The sequence below is a fragment of the Dasypus novemcinctus genome, chromosome 18, assembly GCF_030445035.2.
Source record: "Dasypus novemcinctus isolate mDasNov1 chromosome 18, mDasNov1.1.hap2, whole genome shotgun sequence".
NCBI classification, from domain to species: Eukaryota; Metazoa; Chordata; class Mammalia; order Cingulata; family Dasypodidae; genus Dasypus; species Dasypus novemcinctus.
The window spans coordinates 29,922,756-29,934,907 of record NC_080690.1 but is presented as its reverse complement, the minus strand read 5'-3'; the positions used below and the strand labels follow the sequence as shown (position 1 = coordinate 29,934,907).

General features: G+C 40.3%; 1 pseudogene; it reads right to left on the bottom strand.

Moving 5' to 3' along the window:
* Positions 1–234: 234 nt before the first annotated feature.
* Positions 235–2,273, bottom strand: LOC101427344 (ralA-binding protein 1 pseudogene; annotated as a pseudogene).
* Positions 2,274–12,152: the final 9,879 nt, after the last annotated feature.

The following is a 12,152-nucleotide window of genomic DNA, read 5'->3' as shown; positions in this document are numbered from 1 at the left end:
GGCAGGTATACAGTATTGACTTTCTTTTTTTGTCCCCCTTGAATGAGAGAGAGAGATCCTGATTTTATTGTGATAATAAAAGCAAAGAAAGACAATTTTTGGTTTAAAAAGAAGCCACTCAAGGGTTAAAATTGTTACTTTAAGTTAAGCAAAATTAATCCTCAAATAACCTGACTTATATGGAAAACTCATCTGTCCCCTCCAAACCCCCAAATGGTTGCAATGCTTTGTCCCTCATTTAACCTGAGCCTGACGGGTAGAAGTCTTAGTGTGAGAGACAGAACAGGTCTGAGAGTAAATGACATTGTACATCATGTGCACTGAGGAGAGTTGTGCATGTGGGCTCTCAGCATTACAGTAAGATGCGCAGATCTGTGTAAGTATAGAGGACTCCATGACAATCCCACACAGCTGCTCAGATTGGTGTTTCCTTCCTGCCTTTGGTGATGGCTTGACTTGCTCCTTGACGGCCTTTGGCTGCTCTTTAGCTGCTTTTGTCTCGAGGACACTGTCCCTTGGTGGCGGAGCCACACCCCCACGTCTCTCTGGCTCTTCCTCTGCCAGCACCTGCTGCTCAGACTTGGCTCGCACCTCGATGGTGGCCTCCCGCTCTTCATGAATTGCTTGATTCAAATTATTGTTCTTTATTTCTAGCTCTCCATTCTGCCCCTGTAAGTCTTCCAGAATGATCTGCACTCTCACTTTCACTTTCAGAAGAATATTCCTCCGTTTCATTTCGACCAAGTTGCTGGCGCCCCTGGATCTCGGCGATCTCGGCTCGCAGGCGCTCTATCTCCTCCTTCTCGGATGCGAGCTGCCGGCGCAGGAACTGCTCCATGGCCAGACGCTCCTCCTGCTCAGTCAGGATCTCGTACTCCTGGGCAAGGAGAATGTTTATAACTTCTTCATTTTCACTCATTTCTTCTTTGGAAACATCCTCTTTTCAAAGACTGGCGATCTCTCGTGCAATCTTGATTTCACACTATTGTCTTTTAGTTTCTCTCAGTTTTCTTTTAAGGGCTGTCAAAATTCTTTGTACTTCCCATAATCTTTCTTCTTTAGATAAATCTTTTATTCCACCCTGCAAATCTCGATGTAAACAATTCAGGAGAAACTCCTGATCTCCTCCTTGATGCTGTGCTGCGTGTCGGGCAGGGCAGGTATCGCAGCCATGTTAGACCACCGGAGAGGCTTTGTCACATGCTTTAGTACCACATTTCCAAAGAGCTCTTGCACATGCGTGAAAAGCACATATAGAACACGATTGGTAATCTGAACAGTGGGGCTGAGCATGATAGAAATGTTCTGTATGTTCATTTTCGTTTCCAGCTCCTTGGAGATGACATGGTCCATGTGCACAATTAGTCAGAAGATGAGAAGATGGTAGCACTTGGGCAGCTCCTTCAGCAGGTGCTAAATTTCTTGCACCTTCTCGCCCTTCATGCTTCTCCCACATGCCTCTTCAAACCCGGGCATCAGCTCTTTGGTGAACAAATTCTTTGGAAGATCTCGCAGACACTGCTTCAGCAAACAGGCTACAGTATTCGGCTCATATTCTTCCAAATTTGGAGACTCTGCTCGGTCATAGGCTGCTTTTAGCTCATCCAACTTTGATTTAATTCCTGAAACTCTGTAGATGCCTTAACACTTCATGCCATATTTCTTGATGTAATCTACACACTCCAGGAAAACAGCTGGCAGCCGAATGCCATCATACATCATGTTCCTCTCTGCTGCATCAGCCAGAGGAATTCCAAAAATGGGTTTGAGGTTGGGAACATCAACCTGAGGCATCTCTGGCCCCTGAATTGGCTTTTTCTTTTTCTTCTTTTCCTTCCACTATTTAACAACATCCGTTGCTATCAAGTCTTTCGACTTCTCTTTATGTTTTTCTTCTTTGGGCTTTTCTTTTATTTTAAAATCTTTCTCCTTCTTTTTAGAAAAGCTGGGCTTCTTGAAGACATGGATTCCCTTGGACCTCTTCAGTTTAGAAGGACTTTCAGCTTCATCTCCAGAGCTATCTTCCTGAAAGGCAGCATAGCCATCCGTCCTTGTTACCTTTTTTTTAAATTTTCCTTTTTTCTTCCCTTGGTCTTTCTCATCATCAGACACTATGTCGGGAGGCTCGTGGAGGCTGTCATGGGGAGTGGGGAGGTGAGGGCTTGCCTATCCGGTACAATCCAGGAGCTGGGGGTCCAGGTCAGACCACTGCTTGACTCTACCCTGCAGTGCTCACTGGGGTTGCTGGTGGGAGGCAGGAAGCACTCGGTCATTCTGACTCCATGGTGAGGAGGTGAACCTACCCATCACACCTGTGCTCACTGCAGTGTGACCACTGGCTCCAGCCACCATTACCTCCTCGTGCTCATGCAGCTGTCGCAGTCACCATAGCCACCTCCTGCACTATGCCCTGGAGCTGGCCTCAGGAGCCTCATTCCTGCCCCGCCCAGCCTCCACCTGTTTACAATGACTCTGTCCATCATTTTTGAATGCTAACTTATCTGGATAGAGTTTCCTTGATTGGAATTTTTTTTCTTTTAGTACCTTGACTATGTCATATCACTGCCTTCTTGCCTCTATGGTTTCAGATGAGAAATCAGCACTTAATCTTATGGAGCTTCCCTTGTATGTGATGGTTCTCTTTTCTCTTGCTGCTTTTAGAATTTTCTCTTTGTCTTGAGCATTGGATAATTTTTTTTTTAAAGATTTATTTTTATTTATTTAATTCCCCTCCCTCCCCCGGTTGTCTGTTCTCTGTGTCCATTTGCTGCGTCTTGTTTCTTTGTCCGCTTCTGTTGTCGTCAGCGGCACGGGAAGTGTGGGCGGCACCATTCCTCGGCAGGCTGCAGTTTCTTTCTCGCTGGGCGGCTCTCCTTATGGGTGCACTCCTTGCGCATGGGGCTCCCCTACGCGGGGGACACCCTTGTGTGGGGCGGCACTCCTTGCGCGCATCAGCACTGCGCATGGGCCAGCTCCACACGGGTCAAGGAGGCCCGGGGCTTGAACCGCAGACCTCCCATGTGGTAGACGGATGCCCTAACCACTGGGCCAAAGTCCATTTCCCGAGCATTGGATAATTTGACAAGCATATGTCTTGGGGTAGGCCTGTTGGGATTTATCCTGTTTGGGGTGTGTTGTGCTTCCTGGACACGTACATCCATCTCCCTCATCCTCCAACACCCCTTCTGTCCCCTTTCCCTTCTCTTCTCCTTCTGGGATGCTTAGAATGCATATGTTTGTGTATTTTACATTGTCATTCTGGTCCCTAAGTCCTAGCTGGATTTTTTCTATCTGTTTATCAATCAGTTGTACTATCTACTTGATTTCAGATGTACTGTCTTCCACATCACTAATTCTCTCCTCTGCCTCTTCTAATCTGTTGTTATTTGCTGAGAGTGTATTTTTATTTCTTGAATTGTCCTGTTCATCACCATCATATCCATTATTTTTGTGTGTATAATTGCAATTTCTTCTGTATTCTCTCCAAGTGTTTTCTTCATATTCTTAATCTCTTTCTTCACTTCACCAAATTGGTTGCTAATGTATGCTTTGAGAGTTTTAATTACTTGTTTGATGTTCTGATCCTCTTCCTGGTTTTCTGTTTGTTCATTGGATTGGGCCATGTTTTCCTGATAACTGGCTTGACTTGTAGTTTTTTGTTGCTTTCTGGTCATCATTTTATCTTGATGGGTTTAATCAGTTCCTTAGCTTCTTTGTCTAGTCTTGGGGTTTAATTGGTTGTTGTTTTTGTGTATGTGTTATGTCTTCTCTTTGTCACTTTGTTCTTCTTATTCTGTTTTCTTGTTGCTGGCTAAGTTCACTTGAAGGAAAATATTAGGGTCAGGGAGAGCAAAATGAGTAAGAAAAGAGAATGTATAATAGTACTGATAGTAAATGTTAACAGAGGAACCATGTGAGACCTAGGAGAATGGATATTAGACTCATGTAAGCTGTGCAGTTATAACAGTAAGTAAAGTAGAGTACCTAAAAGGAGACAGTCAACTGAATATGAGGGAGAATATAGTATGAATTAAAAGGCCAGTGTTTTCAGGAGAGAGGGAAAGAGAAAAGAAAGACAATAATATAAAGAATGAATAAAAGACAGAAAACAGAACAAAGATATTAGAAATAAAAATTTAGAAAATTTGGGGGCCAAACAAAAGAGGTGGAATGTAAGAGAAACAATAAATGATGGAGGATAGAAAGATATAGAGGAAAGGGGATAGTGTTGGTGGCCAAAGTAAACATACATAGAAAAGAAAATTGGAGGATGAGGAAACAGAGCAAATGTGAAGTGCTCCCTGCAGCACCTAATATAAAAAATAAAAGAAAAAAGAAAAAGGAAGAAAATGAAAAAAGGGGGGGGGCAAAAATGAGGGAAACAAGGAAGAAAAGGAAAAAGAGGAATAAAAGGAAAGGAAAGAAAAGGAAAAGAAAAAAGAAAAGAAGAGAAAAGAAAAAGGATCTTTGGAGGGGTAAAGAGGAAGAAAAAAACAGAAGGCAAACCAATGACAACAACAAAAACAACGTTTCAAGCTAGGAATCCTCTTTGCAGTTAAATAAAATGCTTAGGAATCTGATGTTCCCCCTTTCTGTCTTCCTCATTTCCCTCTTTCCAAGGGCAGCAGAAAAGCTGTGTGAGAGGTCTGGTAGGTGATTCAAGTGGGTTCTTGGTGAACCAGCTCAACAGAGAAGACAATTCCTCTTTATTTCCAGCAAGAGAGCACCTACCCTTCACCAGGAACCCCAAATATGCTATTGGAAGCTTTGAAAGCACGTCCTATCATCCCTCTCCCTGAGGTGTGTGAGGGGAGGGCTAATTGATATTCTGACTCCTCCTTCTCCCAGACCAAGTTTCCTATCCCAGGGTGTTTAGGTAAATTGGGCTTTTTTCAGCAGATTCACCTCTCCTTTCTTCCCAGGCTCTTCCCAAGGCAGCTGGTATGTTCCTTCAAGCTGAAAAAGAAAGGGGGAGGGGGCAGAAAATTGAACCCGCTCACCTAGCCTTTCCGCGTCTCCCACCAGATCTCTCAAACTCACAGAGTCAGTACAAAGCCGGAGAGCTAGGGCAATCATGGACCTCAGGGAGCACTGGATTTGGGAATGGGAAGTCTGGGATATTGTGGACTCAAGGTATGTGGGTCTGTGGAACGTGGGTTATGGGGGCTTAGGGGACACAGACCCTGGAACCACGCATCCAGGAAAAATGGGGCTTGCGAATGCTGCTGCACAACCAACAGTTTTCAGGAATGCCACAACCACCAGCCCTAGAGGGAAGGGTCCCACCCACAACTTCTGAGCTCTGTGTCAGAAAGCCAAAATTCTACCTCTAGCAGGTACCACTTCTGTCACTGTCTCTCCAAATCAATGCCCAGACACCTCCTGCCCTGCAAGCCCCTCAAACAGCCCGCTCTGGCAGGACTCCAACCCCTCCCAGCTGCTTCTTTGCAGGACAGATTATGAGGTGCACTCACTCAGACGCCATCTTGCCCCACCTCCACCCTATTCTTTTTCAATGTAAGCCTTGTGGGTTATAAATTTCTATATCAGCACTGCCTTCACTGCATCAGTTTTTATATATTGTGTTCTCATTTTCATTCATCTCAAGATATTTACTGATTTCTCTTACAATTTTGTCTTTTACCTACTGATTGTTTAAGAATGTGCTGTTTAATCTTCATTTATTTGTGAATTTTCTCTTTTTTGGCCTGTTATTCATTTCTAGCTTCATTCCATTGTGATTAGAGAAATTGCCTTGTATAATTTAGATATTTTTTAAATGTTTAAGATCTGTTTTGTGACCCAGTATATGGTCGTTCCTGGAGGAAGATCTATGCTCACTTGAAAGGAATATATATCCTGCAGTTTGGGGGTGCAATGATCTGTGTATGTTTTCTAGGTTTAGTCCATTTATCGTATTATTCAAGCTTTCTGAATTTTTGTTTTTCCTCTGCCCAGATGTTCTATTCCATGATAAGAGTGGTGTATTGAATTCTCCAACTACTATTGTAGAGATATCTATTTCTCCCTTCAGTTTTGCCAGCGTTTGCCTCATTTAATTCGGGGCAAAATCATTAGGTGTGTATACATTTATGATTGTTATTTCTTCCTGTTGAACTGCACATTTTATTAATAGATAACATCCTCCTTTTCTCTATTAACAGCTTTGCTTTTAAAATCTCTTTATCACATATATGTATAGCTTCTCAAGCTTTTTGTTTTTGTTGTTGTTACTACATGCATAGACTATCTATTTCCAGCCTTTCACTTTCAAGCTATTTGTATCCTTGTATCTAAAATGGGTCTCTTTTAGACAACATATGGATGGCTTATATTTTCATATCCTTTCCAATAGCCTGTGTCTTTTGATTGGGGAGTTAATCCATTAACATTCACACTGTAAAGGCAGTTCTCAATTCACCCATTTTGACCTTTGGGTTTAATTTGTCATATATTGTTTTCACCACTCTTTTTACACTTTTAATTTCTTTTAGTGATATAATCTTCAATTTTAGACTCTCATCCAAGCCTGTCTCTCCTCTCTTTTCTTTTCAGGCCGTAGCTTTCCTGGAAAGCCAGAGTCTTGGTTATAAACTCCCTCTGTTTCTGTTTATTTGTGAATATTCTAAGATGCCCTTACTTTTGAAAGACAATCTTGCTGAATATAAGATTCTTGATTGGCAAGGTTCTCTTGGAGTATCTTAAATATATCATACCATTGCCTGCTTGCTTCTGTGGTATCTAATAATAAATCAGGACTTAATCTTATTGGACATCCCTTATATGTGATGAATTGCTTTTCTCTTGATGCTTTCAGAATTCTCTCTTCATCTTTGGCATTTAACATTCTGATCAGTTTGTGTCTCAAAGTAGGTCTATTTAAATTTATTCAGATTGGAGTATATCATGCTTCTTGGACATAGATATCTATGTCCTTTAATAGAGTTGGAAAATTTTCTACCACTCTTTCCTCAAATGTTCCTTTTGCCCCCCTTTCCTTCTCTTCTCCTTCTGAGACCCCCAAGACATGTATGTTTTCATGTCTCTTGCCATCATTTAGTTCCCCAAGACCCTGTAATTTTTTTTCCATTCTTGTCTTTAGCTGCTGTTTTGTGTGTTCACTTTTACTGACTGTCTTCAATCTTACTGATCCTCTTTTCTGCCTCCTTAAATCTGTTGTTATATGTCTCCAGTGTTCTTTTAATTTCATTTATTATGTCTTTTATTCTCATAAGATCTGTTATTTTTCTATGTATGCTTTCAAATTATTCTTTGTGCTCACTCAGTATCTTATTAATATCCTTAATCTCTTTAGCCAACTCATTGAATTTATTAAGGAGATTTGATTGTACATCTGTAATTACAACTCCTTTATTGATCTGGAAGTTTGTTCCTTTAACTAAGCCATATATTCCTGTTTCTTATTATGGTTTGTAAATTTTTGTTGGTGTGTCAGCATTTAATGTCTTTGGTGTATTCATTCTGGGCTTAGTTTCTCTCTTTAATTAGGGCTTTTTATTTGATTGCCTTTGTGTTACAGTCCTTCTTTGATACTCGGTTCAACTAATTTTGGAAGTTTTTAGCCAATCTGAGTTTTTTTCAGTACTGTTTCAGTTGTTTCTTGTCCTTTCTCCCTTACTGGAGACAGAGTAGGAACCAAGGAGGCAGTTGGTACTGTAAGCTGTGGAGGTTGAACCTGCTCACATTGCCCCAGAAACCAATGGAAACCTGACCCCTTTGCAGGGACAGAGCCGCAGTGTGTGCAGTAATCTAAGCCATGGAGGCCAAGATTGTCTGGAGTTGCCAGAGAGACAGATGTAGCTACCCACTCCTTTCTATTCTGCCTGGGGCAGGGATGGAACTGTAGGTGTGCATAGTAAGCTAAATTGTATGGGCCAAATCTTACTGAAATTACCCAGATAGCTGAGGAAGCACCAGCCTCTCCCCTCCCCTGACACCTGCCAGCGACGGGAATAGAGACACAGATATTCCCGACAATCTAGTCTATGTGGACCAAAAGCAACTGCAGTTGCCCAGAGATGCTGAGGAAATACTTCCCTCCCTCCTGTCCTTCTGGGGTTGGGATGGAGTCACAAGTATGCCCAAGAATATAGTCCTTGTGGACAAAAGCAACTACAGTTGCCCTGTCCAGAAAGGTTGCTGCAGATCCTTCCAGATTCCTCCCTGACTGAAGAAGGCCAAAGCCCAAATAGGGCAGCAATCTGACCTAGTTGGAAAGATGCCAGTCTCTCTCATCACTGTGATTTTCAATCAGCTCAGTTTCCACTCATGCTTGTGGAAGAGTTAAAATTGAGGTCAACAGCCTCTTTCTGACTTGCACAGTTTCAAATATTAGTTGTACTTATGATTGGACTTTAGCTAGCTGAATTTACTGATCAGTAGCTGAAGTCAGTGCCTGTCTCTTTCTCACCTATTTTTGTGAAATGGGACTCCAACCAGGGAATAGCTCCCTGAGGTATCTTGCCCTGCCAGTGGGGGATGGGCACCAGCCTCTGCTGGAAGGGCTCTGCTCAGGAATCATCACTGCAAATAGGCAGTTTCCACCTTCTTTTTTTCCACGGATATTACAGGATGCCCTTCTGGTCCTCTGGGCCCCCCAAATAGGTGATTTAGATAGTTCTGGCTGGTTGCTAATTGCACTATGGGACAAGATGATACTTGGCACTCCCTACTCTGTCACCATCTTGCCCTTCCCCTCTGGATCCAATATTTTTTTCTTGATTCAGCACTTGTGCTGTAACATCAGCCCTTTAACTGTTTTATGGAGCTTTGAGAAAGATATTTCTGCTGGATCATGCTGGTTGTTCAATGCTTCTGTTAGAGGACAAATACTTGAAGCATGGCACTCCACCATTTTGAAAAGGATAATTTTTTATAACCCTTAAGTTTCTTTTTGAAGTTGATTGCAAATAGAAACATTTATTTATTGTTCTTCCTTCCCAAATGGCTTGAAAGCTACAATTTATACTTGAGAGAGTATAGAGCCAAAATCCTGTGACCACTGAAAAAATAATAACTAGATAGAGGGGAAATGATTACAAATAAATTAGACAGAGATAGACAAATATATAGGTATAGTTTCACACATATATTTAATATCACAGGTTGCGCAATAATTTAAAAATTATATCTGCTCTAAGCAAACTTATAACTAAAGTTTGAAATCTGGTATTTCTCATTTTTCTGTAAAAAGAAATTAAATTTCCCCAAGAAAGAGAGTAACATTTCTGAACAGAAATATTTGTCCTCCTGAGGATGTTCATGTGAAGATCATTGAACAATGTAGTCATCAATAGCATAGAATATAATATTGGCCAAAAATACAAAGAAAGTTTTCTCATATCCTCCAGGGTTGGCCTCCCAGATCATAAAATCAAGCCAAATTCCTGAATGCCAGGGACAGAATGCAAGGAGTAGATGTAGTTTAGGTGTGGCATTCTCCAGTTAACTTTTTAAATAATGTAATACATGTGGGGTTTCTTGGGGAGTGAAAAATGTTAAAGAAATGCCAACATTGCCTAGCTTAGCTATTTCTTTTTTTTTTAATTATTTATTTATTTTTAAAAATTACATTACAAAAATATGAGGTCCCATTCACCCCCACTGCCCCCACCCCCCACTTCCCCCACAGCAACACTCTCTTCCATCATCGTGACACATCTATTGCACCTGGTAAGTACATCTCTGAGCATCACTGCACCCCATAGTCAATGGTCCACATCATAGCCTACACTCTCCCACGTTCCATCCAGTGGGCCCTGGGGGGATCTACAATGTCCCGTGTAATTGTCCGTGAAGCACCACTCAGGACATCTCTTCATCCCAAAAACGCCTCCACATCTCATCTCTTCCTCCCATTCCCCAAACCCAGCAGCCACCATGGCTACCCTTTCCACACCCATTCCACATTTTCTCTGTGGACCTTGGATTGGTTGTGTCCATTGCACATCTATGTCAAGTGGGGGCTTAGATTCCACATGGATACTGGATGCACTCCTCCTGCTTTCAGTTGTAGGCACTCTAGGCTCCATTGTGTGGTGGTTGAGCTATTTCTCTATTTAGAAAGTATTTGAGCAATGAGAGAAAAAAATCATAAAAATAGTTATTTTCTTAAAAAATGCAAAAGAAAAAAAGGTGTATGCATATATTTTTAACATTTCTATACAGCCATATTGAAATTATGTACCACCATCCACAAACATTTCTTGCAAGTATTTGTAATCTATCACAAATCATTGACTACATTTCTGAGTTTTGAGATTGGGAAGCTTGATTTTCAATGCCTTTTAATTTTCTGCAGATTCATATGGCATTGTTTCCCATCTCGCTGAATACTGTCAAAAATAGAGTAAGAATTAACCCAGGTTATTTTTTTAAATACATGAAAAAAATATCTAGGCTCAGGCTTTTGTAAGATATTTGAAGATGATTACTAGGTCACTTGGGTCAAGAAGCAAACTTTTCTAAAGGAAATATAGTGCTTTATTAAAAAACAATAACACCACCAAAAACCCTACTTTGACAAGTGAAGTGAGTTGCTAGATGTAGAAAGAAAAAAGGTATGCTACTTTAATTACCTTTAGCATTAAATATACGAATAGCCAAATGACCATTACATGTTGATTTTCTAATAAGTATGTTATAAAACCAGGAATCATTATGGTTTCAGGAGGGAAAGATTTGGGGAAAGACAAACCTGTATTTTTTTTATTTTAATTTTAATTTTTTTCTCTCTATTTTTTTTAAATGTTACTTTAAAAAATATAAGAGGTCCCCATATACCCCCCACTCCTCTCACCCCTCTCCTCTCACATCAACAACCTCTTTCATCATCATGGGAAATTCATTGCATTTGGTGAATACATTTGGAGCACTGCTGTACGTGTAAAAAGATAATTGCTGGGGAAGGGACAAAGTGTTTGATGTTGGATATGTGGGAGTACCCTATATTATATATGTGAATTACTGCGATCTAAAACTTTTGTGAAGACAAATTTAATAATTAGAGAAAAAAAAAAGAAAGGATGTAGACACTGAGGAAGAAATGAAAGAAATTGCCTTGCCACTGTACATACAGGGCAACACCTATTGCGTTATGAAAGGCAAAATATCAAAAACAAAGTTTTTTCATTTTTTCATCTTTTGATACCCAATTTATTTTTTCTTTATTTAATTTTTCTAGATTAGTATTTATTCTATATCTAACCTTCAAACCTGTATTTTAATCCTGGCTGCAGTGGACACCTGACTGGTTCTGTTCTAAATATTACTTTCAAAAAATCTACTGAGTTTAAGATTGCAGAGTTGGGGTGCAATGATATTGCCACTCATGAGGGTATTTCCTAAAGAAATGAAACTGAAGCACTCTGCTGGGCAATCAGCCAGCTTTGACCTCAAAGTTCCATTATCATTCAGCTCACCTGGAAGCTCAGAGTTCAAACTGAATGGATATTTTGCCAAAGGTTAGAAAGCCTTCAGCATCAGCTTCCAAAATCTAATCTCAGCTGTCTAGAAAAAAAAGTCTCGTTTTAATTAGGTGACAGGATTTCCACTCCACAAAGGTCCATGATAATAATTAAAGCCATGACTATTTGAACTTTCAACAATTTGACCAGGTTTGACTCGGACTGAATTAAAACTTTTTGAAGGGCCTTTTGATCTCGATAATTCCAAAATTCGATGCTACAAAATGTGTAACCCAAAAAGTCATTACATTTTTTTGAAACTTGAATGGATTTTATATTGATTGAACATGTACAAATTTCCTTAATGGCCTTTGCGTGTTTAGAACTAGAAGACCATCACCTTTTCTGACAAGTCTACTTTTCTCTGGTTAGTTATTTTGATGATAGTTGGTTCCTAATCCTATAGTATGTGTTCTCCTACTTTTCTCTATAACAATGCTTCTAATCATTCCATAAAATCAGCTTTTATTACAGCTAATAATTTGTTGTTAATATTTTAACCAAATAACATGTAATTAAACATATTACAGATTAATACCCTGATTTTATATTGATTGAAGTCAACTTTTTTCCTACTGTGATAGTAGATCCAGTCAGGGCTGGTCTGAGGCAAAATTGTGAAGTAGATTAAGTAGTTTTTAGTTCCATCAAGCTTTCTCTAAAGGT